At 39.5% G+C, this 16,205-nt stretch overlaps 1 protein-coding gene across 5 annotated transcripts in view; it reads right to left on the bottom strand.

Annotated features, from left to right (window-relative positions):
- The window catches only part of ARHGAP28 (Rho GTPase activating protein 28), a 258,404-nt gene that overhangs the window by 200,520 nt on the left and 41,679 nt on the right, over positions 1 to 16,205 (bottom strand). For 2 of the 5 annotated variants that reach the window (XM_058556680.1, XM_058556678.1), the window contains exon 1: positions 8,690 to 8,858. The exons of 2 other annotated variants lie outside the window; for them this stretch is intronic. The gene's annotated coding sequence lies outside the window, so the exon portion shown is untranslated. Of the gene's footprint in view, positions 1 to 8,689; positions 8,860 to 16,205 lie in introns of those variants that run through there. One more of the 5 variants, XM_058556684.1, reaches the window with a different exon arrangement.

The raw sequence follows: 16,205 nt of genomic DNA, 5'->3' as shown, positions 1-16,205 counted from the left end.
CCAATGCACCCAACATTGGGCAAAATACCTGCTGAACATCCTCAACAATTCTACGAAAAATATTATAAGTAGTATTATAATTTCTTTTTACAGATTAGGAAACAAAGGCTTAAAGAGAGTTTGTCACTGGCCTGAGGACCCACAGCTGGTAAGAGGAAGATGCAGGATTGGAACTCGGGCAGTAGGACCTCAGAGCCAGAACTCTTTACCCTGTGCCTTGAGTGTTTTCCACAGGCTATTTGCACTGTTGTTACTTCTCATGCAATAGTCATTGCTAAATAGCTGTCTATGAACAGACAATACGGGCAATTTTTAGAGAAGTTTCTGCTCATTACTGACAGAATACACCACAGTAGAATCAAAGCGCTCATACATTTTTAGAAGCTGCCGGTAACATTTCCAAGACACTTCACAAGAAACCTGGAGCTCATTAAGGAACTGCCAATCATTTCGTGTGGATACCAACACTGCACTAATTTATTTTAAAACTAGAAATGTAACATGCAAACTTTACGTAAAAAAACTCCTAAAGAAAAACTGGGACATCTAACAACCGATTTATGAACAAGTTATACGTTAAGTCCAGACTATACCAATCCTTAGTCAATTTACAGAGAGCAAACTATTTCCCAAGTTTGGAGTCAATCCTCTGAGAGGGATACTAGTAAAAATCAACAGCTTATGTCTTAGCTACTGTCTAAGGAAGCTACCCTAAAGGATGGCTAGTAATCATGTTCACGGAGGCTTGGGAAACACCTGTGTCCAATCAAAGAGTCCTTAGTGTAGCCATCAGATTGGAACACTGCTAAGGAGAGTCATAGCTTCAATATCGGTATTGTTCCTGGGTTTTGTCCTTCATCCTCTTTCAATATCTACTTGCAGCACCCCTAGCTTCTCCCCCTGACCGTGGCAATGGCCACGGCTTCACTTACAGGCTGAGGATTTACTAACCTTTGGCCTGATTGCTCTTGAGCTCTGACTCTTCAGGATGTCAAATTGCCTTCAGTATGTTCTCCTTCACCTGAAACTCATCGTGTCCAAAACTCAGCCCCCTCCTAACTGTAATCACTCCTTTTTCCCAGCCTCAGGAATGGCATCACTACACACCCTGCCATTTTTCACTCCTCCCTCTTCTTCGCCCTCCATACTGGGCAGGTCCATTAATCTGGGGGAGTTTACCTCAGACACATCTCTCAAATCCATCTTTGTTGATTTTGTTGTATATCCAGTGTACAAATTTATGATATATCTAGGCTATTGCACCACCTACCTTGTCTCCCAATATCTTGTCTCCTTCCATTTTAATACTTTTACAAACATTTGCAAGAGTTATGTTGCTAAAACAAAAATTATATAACGCCATTCTCTTGTTAATCAGTTGATGAGGCCTCCCCAATTGTTGGCAGGATGTTCCAAATTCATTAGCATATATAAAAGCTTCTTTACAACCTGCCTAAGTTTATCTTTCAAACTCATCTCTATCTCCAACTCCAATCATATACACTAAAGTTCGTCCATAATGATCTAATCACGGATCCCTTAAGCAGGCTGCTGAATAGGAGTCAATGGGGACAAGATATTATAGTGGTAAGAAAAAGGGCTTTTCAGTTGGACTAATGTTGAATTAGTTGAATTGAATTAATGTTGAATTGAATAATGCTGAATTGAATCACAGATGTGCCTCTTACTGATGTAATAAACTATGTGTCCACTCTGAGACCTGTCTGAAAAAATGGAATAATAACGTAAGGTTATCATCAGAACTAATTAAGATAATGTGTTAGCTATTACAATCCTCCTCATCATCAGGTATATCTATATTTACTATTTAATGTAGAGCTGATTTTCAAAGAAGAAACACGTTGTACAAATATTTTATTGTTAGTTAACTGATGATGTCCTTAAGGCTTGTACTCTTTTAATCTCTAGAGGTTCTTAAAGTGATAGTTTGGAAAGAAAATTGACAGAGGTTTGTAGCAATTAAGAGCTATCCTGTTGAGGCTTTTATAATACCCAGTTTTCTATACCATTGACTTAGTAATTCACTGAGGACAAAACTTCCATATAATATGCCTTATATTATTATTTTATTTACTGTGTGTTACATCTATCTCCAAATAAACTTGAGTACAGAAATTTCGTCTTATACTTCTTAACCCCTCAACACTACCTAGCCCAACACAAGATTCTTGGTAGACTTTCAATAAATATTGAGGTCAGAGTGAGTTCTCAGGCTAAAGATTGCTATCCTCATGATAAATGCCAAAAGTTAAATGCATGAGTTTCTGATGTCACTTAACCATGATTTCTTCTCAAGGGAATAAAGATTATACTTTATAAAAGGAAAAAAAATGTTTTACAATTTCTTTTGTTATTCTGTACAAAGCAAAATGCAAATTAGCATTAGCCCATGGGCACACAAATTAAAATTAGGCTTTGAGTAATTAAGTATTTGAATTACAATGTTGATAAACACACCTCATAACATGGAGGCCCTATTTCTCCCGATTACCTGCACTACTTGACACCAGTAAATATGCATAGTGCTTATAAAACTATTGACTTGGGGCCAACCGGGTGGCGCAAGTGGTTAAGTGCATGCATTCCGCTGTGCGGGCCCAGGGTTCGCTGGTTCCGATCCCGGGCGCGCACCGACTCACTGCTTGGTAAGCCATGCTGTGGCGGCGTCCCGTATAAAGTGGAGGAAGATGGGCACGGATGTTAGCCCAGGGCCAGTCTTTCTCAGCAAAAAGAGGAGGATTGGCAGATGTTAGCTCAGGGCTGATCTTCCTCACAAAAAAAGGAAAAAAAAAATTTGACTAATATTTGACCAGAAGCGAAAAAGCGTCCTAGTCTGGCCTCTAGTTGGAGACCATCTCACAAAGCCTCCTTGCGAAAATGTTGTTCCTCTCCAATATTCTGTCTCCATAAATTCGTAAATGTTTCATCTGATAGATGAAAAATGAAAAAATGTTTCATTTGTTGAGGATTCAAAAAATCATCCATAAGTTATTCTCAGCTTCTTCAGTAAAATTCACATTATTGAGTACCTATAGATATAGCTAACAATTACTAGCAGTTATTATGTGCCAGGCACCATTCTAAGCACTGTACACTTACTAACTAGTTCAATCCTCACAATAACCCTGTAAAGTAAGTACCACTACCTCCATTTTACAGATGCGACAACTGAGGTTTAGGAGGAAAAATTCACATGCCCGTGATTATACCATTACTAAGGGATACCAGCTGGATTTCCACACAGGCTGTCCATTCCTGGAGCCTCTGTTCTTAACCACCATGCCAGACTGCTCACACAAAGTAGAATTCAATGAGTGCTAAGAGGTTTAGACAACACTTCGGGAACTCCAAGGACAGAAAAATTACTCCCTATTAAAGTTCAGCAAAGACCTCAGGGAGAAGGATGTGCAGGATTCTGACTGGCAGAGACGGGATGGGCATGATACGAACTCTAGGCCCTGGGTGAGCAGAGCCACACAGCCGGGGAGGTGCAGAGAACAGGGTGGGATGGACAAGGAGTCTGGTTTGGCTAGTGATGCAAGAGAAGGCATAGTTGTAAAGACTCTTCAGACGCCCCAGGAAGACACTTTAGGACTTTAACCACCAGGCTCTGAAAAGCCTCTCAAGTTTTCTCAACAAGGTAACATGAGTAGAGATATTCTTTGGGAAGATTTATTAAAACTTTTTAAAAGCTTAAGAATACTTTTTCTCAGAAGATCAGTTTTTCTTACTAGCCTAATAGACTATTTTTGATAATAATCCAAGAATCAAGAAATTCTCCATTGGGAGAACTAATAAACTGAAACTAACAGGATGAAACTTAATAGCAACAGGGATGAAGTTCAGAAATTGCAGCTGTACATGTTTAGGATGATTGCTTCCTGGCATGAGTACAGTTCATGTGAAAAATGTGAAGAGGTTTTGGCCAAACGCAAGGTCAGTACAAGCCAACAGCGTTACACAGATGCCAAGAGAACTAACTGGATCTTAAGTGGCAAAGAAGTAGAATGACGTCATTCAGAAAGGGGAGATGACTATTCCAAATGAGCAGACCTGGGATTCAGCTCTGAGCATCACATTAAGGAAGGATGTTGACGCCAGACTAAATTCAGAGCAAGACGGATGAAGAGAGACTGTCGAGAAGCCGTGCCACATGTGAAAGCACTGGAGAAACTGAGAAGGCTCCAGGGAAGCATGATGACTATCCTTGAATATTTCAAGAACTGTCTTGGGAAGAACAATCTGTGTAGACTCATGAAACAAAAATAGAACCAATGGGAGGATAATATAAGCAATGACTCAAATAATACTAAAGGCCAGCTCTGTGTTAGCTATGGGGGAAGAGGAATGTTACTGAGGTAAAGGAAGCTATTGGTATCCAATGGGGGCCCACAGGCTAGTCAGAGACAAAGGAATGCTTTTAAAAAGAATTCTCACCTTGCTGAGTATGGGAGTATATGCATATTAAAGGAAAGAGTCTAATAACCTAGCCTTTAGGAATTTGGAGAGGATATCAGTGTGAGGGGAGTGGTGAGACAGTGCTTTAAGGAGAAGGGGGGGGTAGAATTTGATCGAGACTTTGACAGACTAATTGGTTTACAAATCCAAAGTGTTGAAGGAACTGCCAAAAAGCCAAATCTTCAGTAAACAGAATTGTAAACAGACTACTGAAAGTGCTCAGTGAATTCACTTAGGGTTTAAGAACATATAATAATGCTCTGTAATACCTTCCTTCTCAAACTTTTGCAGTTCATAAATGGTAATGTGATTCCATTCCCTTCTTTTCTCACAATAGTACCCCCGACACACACACGCACGCACGCACGCACGCACGCACGCACCAAGATTTATATATTACTGGGGAAGAGGAATAGATACTATCTTCTCCTTCCAGAGAGTAGGTCGGAAAAGAAAGTAAAGACTGTCTGAGAATAGAGAGCATGGGAGCCCCGTTAATGAGGGGAAACAGCCTCCCTGATTGCTCAAAGTCCTGTGGCGACTTCCAACAACACCTCAAAGAGTTCGCCTACCTCCAGACTGAAAAACACGGCCAGACAGCAAACTGTGTCCTTCACTTGTGTTGTGTGGGAGAAAACTCCCAGGCCTCAGAGTCTAACCGTGGTTCACATTTTTGCCCTGACACTTATCAGCTGCATAAACTTAGGCAACACACTTAGCCTCACTGTGCCTCAGTTTCCTGAGGTAAACTGCGGATATCCACTCTGCACAGAGTTTTTGTGGAGATTAGTGAAACAGTGTTCGCACAACACCTGCCCACATTCTCTAACTCCACTCTCGCCAGCACCACCAAGACTTCGATTCCTAGGGAGACGTCTGGCAGCTCAGGCACTTCTGAGACTCTGGAAATTACACCACTTCTTGAAGAAGTTTAAGATGGGTTTGTCTAGTATTGATTTCTGATTTCTTCTGTTTCATGGATTAGAAAGCAGTTTTGAAGGGATCGCAGCCTCCTATTGGTAAGGGATATCCACAGACTTGCCTAATTCAAAAAGAAACCACGCTTAGTGTGTTTGGTTTTGAGGAGAAAGAGGAGGAGGAGGAGCGACAGCAGCAGCCAGGGATGATCAAGTGATAACTCCTCTGATATTTTACTAAAGACACTGCGAGACTCACAGCCACTGAATAATTTCAGGTTGGCAAAGAACGAAACAAAAGGCAACCAGTGTATAATATGCTATTACTTAAAAAGGATCTTTTGAAGTAAGTGAACTGTCTGTTGGCCTCCTTAATCCTATTGCTACAAACCACCCTGTCTGGACCATCCATACAGTCCTATGGATGTCTGACCCCAGTGCTGAAGGCACTGGTCAACTCTTCAGGCTGTCCTGTGAACTCCGGCTGTCAGCAGGCAGGACTGGCATGTGGTTATTGCCTCCACAACAGCAAAGGCAAATTAATGGACCTTTCATGTCCCAAATGGTGATTTCTGTGAAGCACCAGGTTGGTTTCTTGAAAGTCTAAACTAGGGTGATCTGCAGCTAAGCAGAAATATGCTTTACATATCTGGCCCCAATTTCACTATGTATATTCATAAGAGAAAGAAAACAAGTTTAAATCTTTATGTTCATTTAATTAACCATGTCTAATAAATGGAGAATTACTTACGCTAATCTTCATAGCTAACAGAGATGAGACCTGTTTACTCTGCTCACTTACAAACCCTGAGTTTGTGTGGTACCTGGGCTTTGTAAATCTATCATTTATTCATCACTAAAGTCACCTAGCAATGGATGTCCATCTAATCAGCGCTTACATTGTCCAAACACTCCTCTCAATCGTTTTCTTTCCCCCTTAAATAATCCACAGGCTTCTCTACCACAAGACACAATTCCCTTTTTCTCAATCCCTCTTCCTTCTGTTTAGATAAGCACTTTGCGGAGATTGTTCTTGGTGCAATCTTATCTGTGTGTGTTATCTCCACGTCTCACCACACCTTCAGAGAGAGATACAAGGCTGTTCTTCTCTGTCTCCTAGGAGAGGAGCCTTTACTTTAATAATGCTGCACATCTTGACTGAGCTGCTTTCACCCTCTGCTTTTGGAAAATTTCCAGCCAGGGTCTGTGTTTACGTCAGCAAGACTGATTCCAAACACACCACTGGGGTTTTAAACAGGCTTTGAAACACATTCCTACACTCAGCTCGACTGAGATCAGTAGGAGGCCTTCCAGCAAATCTGTTACTTGGCCTCGTCATCCTCCTTATTGCAGAGGGGCACTGGTTTCCTTTTAGCTCATCTCATAAGCTATCTTGTTATCTTTCCTAATCTTTCTGCCAGAACCTCGGCTAACAGAGCCTTGTATTATTATGCCCACTGTCTTCAGAATTCCTTACCTGTAAGGATTCGGCTTGCTTAGGTAGGCTAAGTGTGGTCGTGTTTTCCACCTGATTTTTTTTTCAGCTAAGATGGTAAAAATAAAGTCCTTTGCTTATAATTTCAAATCTAAACACAAGTCTTACCTTGTTACACTTGTCTTTGATTAGCACAGTTGCTATTCAATTGATCCCTTGGCTTAGAGTTTAACAAGGGTCTCACAAAATTTGTAAAGGATAGGACATGTACAAAGTGGGGAGCAGCAGCAGTGATCATGTGCAGAACCACAGGGGCTCTCAAAACAAAACTGCGGAATGTGAAACTTGAAGACAATTTGTAAACATAATGCAAATTCCTTATCACTTACAAGACTTAAAGAAAATCACCCTATTTAGTAATAACCAAAGCACAAAAGTGTTAAATTATTTTCACAAACAAATGAGCACATCAAGTTATTGCCACATGCTAGATAGACATCATGCTGGAAATTTATACCCTATCATGGACCTTGGTTTTGCTTCCACTCTCTGAAATCTGAGGAACAAGTTAAAAAAAAAAAAACCCTTACCGCTTCCCCACACTCTACAAAACAAGCAATATTTCATCGAAGTAGGCTTTCTTACTCCACTTACCATACTCTAAGCTAATCCAAAGAGAAGGCTTAATGGGGCCAAAGTACACTACAAAATATTACAAAATACACTAGTAAAACAATTTAAAAACAATAAAGAAACTATAAACACACTTGCAAAATATAAAAATGATGCTACTTAACTAAAAAGAACCTAGAACACTGAAGCAAGTGATTCTAACGTAATTTAAAGGAAATGAAATTCAAATAAATGAAAAAACCCACCCTTCCTAATACTTCCCCTTTCCTCCGAGAGAACACAAAGGACAAGAACAGGAATAAAAAGACAATAAAAGACAAATAAGGAGTCACTGACCAAGCGGTTGTATGGATAACAGTGCTCTAGAAATTAAACATGAAAGGAGGCTAACTGATGTTTTGTAAACTTTTCTGGAAGAGCATGCCTTTGCATTTCTTGAAGTAGACCCTCTGCTTTGTTATTAAACAGACTAATTGTTAGCTTAAAAAGACACTCTGACACAGATGCCAACGTCTCAAACAAGGTACATAAGGGAGGAGGAGCCAGAGGCCAGGAAAAGATCAGAAGCGGACAGGTGCAGTCGCACACGTCCCCAGGCAGAATCCTCTCCTGCAGGGCAGGCACACTGCGAGAGCTGCCTCCCCCTCACCTGTCTGCTCAGGGCACGGCAACAAACAGGGCCACTTCCGGGCGGCGCCCTTTGTCCCAGCACGGAAGACAGGAGGAAAGGCTTGGCAGCCTGACCGAACAAATGCCTTAACTCCACTCAGGAGAGGAAGAGCTTGCCTGAGGAATGGAGGCTACCTCAGCAGATGTTTCTAAAATTAGATAATTACCTGTGGAGATGGGATGACACAGTTTAAAGCCTCCTGCTCAAAAGCAAGAATTGGAATCAAAAGACCCCTAAGCCGTTCATCTTTATGCACCTATTAAGATCCCATTGTAACGGGTCCTCCCAAATCAGGAATAGGGCCTATATGCTTCCTTTCTGTATTTGAGCTTTAGAAACTTACATTGACTGCATAACAAAAATCTTTTTTGAAAGGTTAAAAAATTACACTTTACCATCAATTAACATATGTACCTAAAACCACCAAAAAATGGATTAAAAAAAAAGCCGTAGCAACTATTTGCTCTCTTCTTTCCTCTTCTAAATGAAAGAAGCAGCCTGCAGAAAGAAGTCTGTAGCCCAAGTTATCGATGTAGAAAGGGCTCTGAACCTTACCTCTTAGCAGATTAAAAGTCTTACGGGTGATATTTTTAAGGGAGAAGCGCCGCGACATCTCTGCACGTCCTCACGGCGCAGAGGCAGGGAGGCCATCCTCCAGCCCACGTCCACCAGCCCACCCCGCCGCACACTGCCTCCCTCCCCGGGGCGGCGCAGCGCCGGCGCCTCCAGCACGCCGGGGCTGGAGAAACAAAGGGCAACGGAGTGTCTCTTCTAAGTGGAGGGCTAATTCCCACCGCAGGCTAGCTATTTAAAGAGGTGGTGCCTGTGGGACAAACGCCGCCTCCCGGCCTTCCTGTTTGTGTCCCAGCTCAAGTTTTCATCCATTTCCTAAGGAAGACTGCAAAGTGTAATCAATCACAATAAGGCTGAGACTTATGAACCCATGCCGTGTGCAAGGGCAATTTTTAGAAACAGGTTTTCCCTTTCCTTCTTTTCTCCACTAAGCAGATATGAAGCTTCATTAAAAGTACTTTCAAAGTCAAAAACAAAAACTGTATCTGTCGTGATTTGGTAAAAGTTTTTCTACTGAAAATTTTTAACCTGAAATGTAGAAAGAAAAGAATTTGTGGATGATTAATCCAATATATATCAAGTAATAACGCAGAGAAAGGCTATGAGACTTATGGTCAAAAGGCAAGGGTCTGATTCAAAACCCTCTGCCATTTACTAGCTTTAAGTAAAGAAATTTACCCAATCTCTCTGGGCCTCAGTCTCTTTGTCTGAATAAATGGGACTAATAACATGTCTGTTACAAGTCTATTGTGAGAATTGTATAAGGTTACTGTAAAAACCCCATACCTTGCCCTACATAAAGGTTAGATCCTGCTGTCATTACACTGCGGTATCCGGTTTCCCAGCTGCTATTACATAGTAGCTGCAGACATTAGTAGCTGGATAAAAAGAGCTAATATATCTCCTCTCTTCTCTCCAAAATTATATTATGTATGCGTTTGTTTGCTTGTGTATTGTCTGACTTCCTCATTGGCACCAAGATTGCAGGAGGGCCAGAGTCCCCATAGATAACGCCGCCACAGCATGGCCTGATGAGCAGTGCATAGGTCCACACCCCGGATCCAAACCTGTGAACCCCAGGCCGCTGAAGTGGAGCGCATGAACTTAACCACTACATCACCAGGCCGGCCTGATAATGCTGATTTAACAATATTCCCAGCAACAAGAACAGCTCTTGGCATATGTTAACATGCAATAAATATTTGTTAAATAAATGAATAAATAAATGCATAATTTCAGACAAAATCAAGCACAATGTTCTATACACAGTATGTCTGTAATGAACACTTATTGAATTAATAAATGAACCATAACTTTTTCCTACAGAGAAACATCCCAGGAAAAATGCAATGTAACAGAATTTTAAGACAAGTTGGAGCTCTTAAAAACATTTGAGATAAATATGACTATATATTTTGTTAGATAATCCTGTTCAAATATGTTATTAAGACAGTTAGTGTACAAACTTCTTACAGCATGGATATTAGGTACAATATTCAATACGAATTAATTTGCTGAAAAATGTTTACCTTAGTGTAGACGGTACCTAAAATCCTTCCTTAGGCCTGTTTCTGTTAAAAATGGAAACACTCTGTCCTCTGTTGCCCTTTAAGTCCAGGCTTGGTGGCAGTAGGATTTGATAAGGACTCATTGATTTTTTTAAGAGCAGTACTCAGATAAGAAGGAAAAAGATGTGTGGTCCCTTGTGGTTCTTATGATCCAACTACTAATGCTTAATATAACATAACAACATGCGGGGAGACAGGATAGTCTCAAGGATCTGAAACAATAGATTTAGTTTTGAGCCTTCACAAATTGCCTAAATCCAGTGGAGACCAGTTCAGGTCACAAGAGACTAAAAATCAATTCTTTGATGGCTGCTCATTAATCTATTATGTGTAAAGAAAGAAAGTGACTTTAGTGGATATTTGTCCATTTTATAAAATTACCAAGAGAGGAAAGATCCTGAATCTCAAAGATCATGTGAGACAGAATTCCCTCTTACTTCTAAGGATTTCTCTTGCTTTGCTTGAGAAACAGGACCTTCCATGTCTCTTTTCCTTTCCTCTCTGCCCTCTCTCTCAGCTCCCACTTTATAGATAGAACAAAAGCTATCCTGTGATCTTTTCACAAGTGTTAAAAGTGGAAAATAAAGATTTAAAGTTGTTCACTCTGAATGAAGTCATTTTAATTCAGAAATATAAGGAAGCAAGTCATAATCATTGAACCTGAAAGTTCTATAGCTGTTGGCCAACGAAAAAGAATCTCTGAAGAACAGAGAGTGGTGGTCAAATAAAAACAAAATTGACTGCCTTTAACAGGTATATATTCTCGGATTTTCTGAGCTCCAAGTTTCAGACATTGTGACAATGTTGTTTGCCACATCCGTCCTCCTCCTCTTCTCTCACAGCTTCCCCAGTGCTAGAGGCATTTTTAATTGAGTAATTAAAGATTCTAAAGAAGTTTTAAAATAGATTTTTGACAGCTGCCAGAGGCAAGGTTTTCTCACTTTACACGTATCCTCTGGCCTGACAAACACCAGTCTACAGGAGCTTGTGAGGTCAGCTACGAGGGTTATCAGATGTGGCTCAAATGCCTCCTGGAACAAGTACATTTGACCCTGCGGGAGGGGGATCAATTGTGGAAACTGCCATCCAATAGTCAAGTTTCTTCTTCATCTAATGTAAGGAGAACTCGGGAAGCACCCACCCAGAAGCTCTGCCATCCTCCCCTGGGGATGCTGAAGTAGCCGCCAGAGATTTCCTGAAGAACAGCTTCATCACCCTGCTTACTGACGGACTTAATCAAGATAGCACTGTGTATCTGGTTAGCAAATAAAAAGACAACTTAGAGTTACAGATTACAGGGGCTCGTTGTGCTATTTCTACCATTATTTGATAGATATATATATATATCTTATTTTAATAAATATTTATCTAATGCTACAGAGAACATAAAAATCAATTTTGTAAGGGAAGATGATTTACGGGCATGACTAAAAGGAGCAAATATCATAGAACACATTATCCCAAAGTCAACCATTACTAGGTATGTACACTGCACAACAGAGCAAAAATGAATTTTTCCTTTATGCCATCTGTTGTTTTACAGGACAGCTGATTTCCCGTCAGCTTACTCTAGTAACTATGATTAGTTAGAAATAAAATAAGTAAAACAAAGTTACACTGAAAGATTAATCTTATCAATAAGGAAGTATTTTGATAGCAAGTTAATTCTAAGAGTTAGGGCTATTCTTTTCCAAAATGAGAAATAAAGGAGATAATATCTCTTCCTCCTTTTCTCTCCCTCACGTTGTTGTGGGCAAGCAAGGGCCCTGCTAGATGCTCTGAAGACACAAGATGCATTAAGTACACGGCTCCTATTCTCAACCAATTCAGGAACTGGGAAGATGGGTGCAGAGTAACTCTAGCACAAGGGTCGTGTACAGCAAGGAGGAAGCACAGGCTAATAGCAAGAGTGCAGGGCATGAATGAGAAGGACATAGGTTCAAATTCTGGCTTTGCCACTTCCACACTGTGTGATCTTGGGCAAACTTCTTAATTCCTCTAAGCCTCGCTTTCCTCACAGGCAAAACAGAAATCATACCTGTACCTGCCTCACAGGTATGAGTATACTCTTGAGTATATTGCTGATTATTAAGTCGCACATGCACAGGGTCAACTTCATAACGCTGGGCAAAAAGCAAATGAGGATCTACAGGCTAAACAATTCCCAGATCTCGCAAAGAGCAAGGAGACACTTGAGTTGTTACTAGCCGGGAGAGAAAGACTTTGTGGAGCGCCTCGGGCTATGGGTCACAGCCCCAGAAGACTCTTTAGTAGAACGATACTTTACAGGATCAGTTTACTGTCCTTTACTAGTAGTGTGGCTAAATCAGCCCTAGAGTGAAGACTACTCTAGATCTGCCCTAACAGACCTTTCAAGAGAAGGACAACAAAACTTTGCACTGAACCAAAATAACAAAAAAAACACAAAAATCACATGTCTAGCATTCAATAAAAAATTACTACACATGCAACAAAGCAGGAAAATGAGACATAGAAACAGATTCAGAAATGACAGAGCTGAGGAATTAGCACACAAGGACAATTACAAATATGCTCAATATGCTTAAAGATTTAAAATACTTGAGGAGATAAAGGGCAGATTAAAAAACAATGAGACTTTATAGAAATGAAAAACATATTTGAAATGAAAAATATACTAGACAGTGTTACCAAGACATTGATTAACTGCAGAAGAGACCAGTAAATTCAAAGACCACATAAACAAATACTCAAACTGAAACACACAAAGAAAAAAAGCCTGAAAAAAATGAAGGGCCTCAGTGACATGTGAGACAATATCAAGTGGTTTAACATATGTTATTAGAGTCCTGGGATGGGGGGCAGCAGATAAAAATGATATGAAGAAATAATGGCTGAAAGTTTTCCAAATTTGATGCAAACTACAAATCAGAAATCCAAGAAACTCAATGAACCCCAACAAAGAAAATACAAAGAATATCACAGCTAGGCATATCATGATGTAATTGCTGAAAACCAGAGATGAAGTGAAAATATCAAAAGCAGTAGAGCGGAAAAACAGAAAAATTATGTACAGAAGAACAACCAGAGTGATGGCAAACTTCTGATTAGAAATGACACAAACAGGCCGGCCCCGTGGCTTAGCAGTTAAGTGCACACGCTCCGCTGCTGGCGGCCTGGGTTCGGATCCCAGGTGCGCACCAACGCACCGCTTCTCTGGCCATGCTGAGGCCGCGTCCCACATACAGCAACTAGAAGGATGTGCAGCTATGACATACAACTATCTACTGGGGCTTTGGGGAGAAAATAAATAAATAAATAAAATTATTAAAAAAAAAAAAAAGAAATAGAAGCAAAAAGTAGTAGAAAGACACCTTGAAGTGCTGAAAGAAAAAAAAACAGTCAACCTAGAATTCTATATTCAGTGAAAATATCCTTCAAAAATGAAGACTAAATAAATGCTGTCTTAGACAAACAAAAGCACAAAGAATTCATGGCCAGAGATCTGCACTAAAAGAAATGGTAGAGCAAGTTTTTCAAGAAGAAAGAAAATAATACCAGATGGAAACTTGGACCTGCATAAAAGAATAAAAAGTGTGGAAATTTGTAAATATATGGGCACTTATAAAAGAAAATATTTCCTTATTTTTTAATTTCTTTAAAATAAAACTGTTTAAAACAAAAATAATAACAATTTATTATAAGGTTTTTGACATATGTAATAAATAAAACGTAGACAACAATATCACAAAGGGCAGGAAGGAGAAAATGGAAGCATAAAGTCAGAAGATTCTTACGTTATACATGAAGTGATATAATATTATTTGAAGGTAGATGTGATATAAAGTGGCATATTGTAAACAATGAATGAAGAGCTATAAAATAAGAGTGTAGATAAAATGGGATACTAAAAAAAAAATACTAAAGTAATCCAGAAGAAGGCCGGGAAAGAGGAAGAAAAGGGGAACGGAACAGATGGGATAAATAGAAAACATATAGCAAGATGGTAGACTCAACCCAACCATATATGCTGCCTACGAGAAACACACTTTAATTATACAGACACAGAGTAAAAGTAAGAGGATGGACTAGGTTTACCATGCAAACATTAATCATAAGAATGCTTGGATGGCCATATTAATTCAGACAAAGCAGACTTCTGGATGTCAGTTTGGGTCCTGGAGGAAGCAGACATCAAGACTGAATCAGAGGTTCAGAAGATTTATTGTGGGAAACACTGTGAAAGATAAGAGAGAGAGGGAGCAGGCTTGGGCAGGGAAAGGCCTTCAAACACGAATGTAGATCTGACACCTACGAAAGGAGAAGAGAAAGAAGACTTGTGTCAGAAGAACCCCAGACTGCAGTGCAGGTCTGAGAAAGTCTCAGCCAGGCTGATAGGCAGCCCCCAGCAGATACTGCCCCTTAGAAGACCTGGCATTGGGCAGAAGTGGCCCAGCTCTAGTAGCACATTGTGCTCAGTCATGGGCTGGCAGCATCCTGGGGAAGCATAGCCACAGCGGGAATATATGGCAGATCACAAAAGCATGGCAGCTGAGGGTATGGGTTAAGAATACTACTTTTGGGAAAGGAGGTGTAAATAGCACAACTCTATGGCTGCCACAACTTTAGAACAAGGGATATGATCAATGACAAAGTGTGATATTTCTTCATGATAAGAGGCTACTTTCACAAAGAAAACCTAAAAACCCTAAATGTGTACACACTTAATCACAAGCCTTCAAAATATTTGAAGTAAAAATTCTCAGAACTGAAAGGAGAAATAAACAAATCCCAGTTACAGCTGGAGATGTCAACACTCCTCTCTCAGTAACAGATAGAATAAGTAGACAGAAAATCAGGGAAAATACAGAAAACTTAAACAACAGCATCAACCAAATTAACTTAATGGATATTTATATAATACTCCCACACAAAAGAGCAGAATACACATTCTTTTTAAGTTCACAGAGAATATCACCAAGATAAATCATATGCCTGGCCATAAAACAAATCTCAATAAATTTTAAAGGATTTAACTCAAATAAAATATGTTCTTTGACTACAACGGAACTCATTTAGAAATCAGTAAAAGAAAGATATCTAGAAAATCTCCAAATATTGGAAATTAAACAACACACTTTTAAACAACCCAGAGATCAAAGAAGAAATCCTAAGGGAAATCAGAAAATATTCTTAACTTAATAATAAGAAAACTACAACATATCAATATTTGTGGGAGGTTGCTAAAGCAATCCTTAGAGGGAATTTTATTGCATTAAACGTTTATATTAAAACAGAAGAGAGGTCAATAATCAATGATCTGAGCTTCCATCTTAGGAAGCTAGTAAAGGAAGAACAAATCAAGCCCAAAATAAATCAAAGCAAAGAATTAATTAAGAATGAAAATTAATGAAAGAAAGAGTAAGCAGGTGAAAAATAGAGAAGACAAGTTCTTTAAAACCTAAAGATGAATAAGACTGTTAAATCTGTAACTATTTGATCAAGAAAAGAGGAGAAAAGACAAAAATTACCAGTATCAGGAAGGAAAAAGAAAATTGTCCCTAAAACTCTTACACATAGCAAATGGATAAAAATGGAATATTATAAACAACCATATGCCAAGAAATTGAACAGCTTACCTGAAATTGACAAATTCCTTGAAAGATATAAACTACTTATTGATTAAAGAAACTGAACTCATAATTTAAAACCTTGCCACAAAGAAAACTCCAGGCCCAGATGACCTCACTGATACACTATCAAACATTTAAGGATGAAAAAATACCAAACCTGAACAGAAAATGGAGGTAGAGGGAACTCCTCCCATTTCATTGTAAGAAATCAGAATTACCCTGATATGAAAACCATGCAAAGACATTATAAGAACAAAAACCTACAGACCAACATTGTTCATGAACATAAACACAGAAATCTTCAACAAAATATTAGCA

The sequence above is a fragment of the Diceros bicornis genome, chromosome 16, assembly GCF_020826845.1.
Source record: "Diceros bicornis minor isolate mBicDic1 chromosome 16, mDicBic1.mat.cur, whole genome shotgun sequence".
NCBI lineage: Eukaryota > Metazoa > Chordata > Mammalia > Perissodactyla > Rhinocerotidae > Diceros > Diceros bicornis.
The sequence above is the reverse complement of the archived record's forward strand: the minus strand, read 5'-3'. Positions and strand labels throughout refer to the sequence as shown.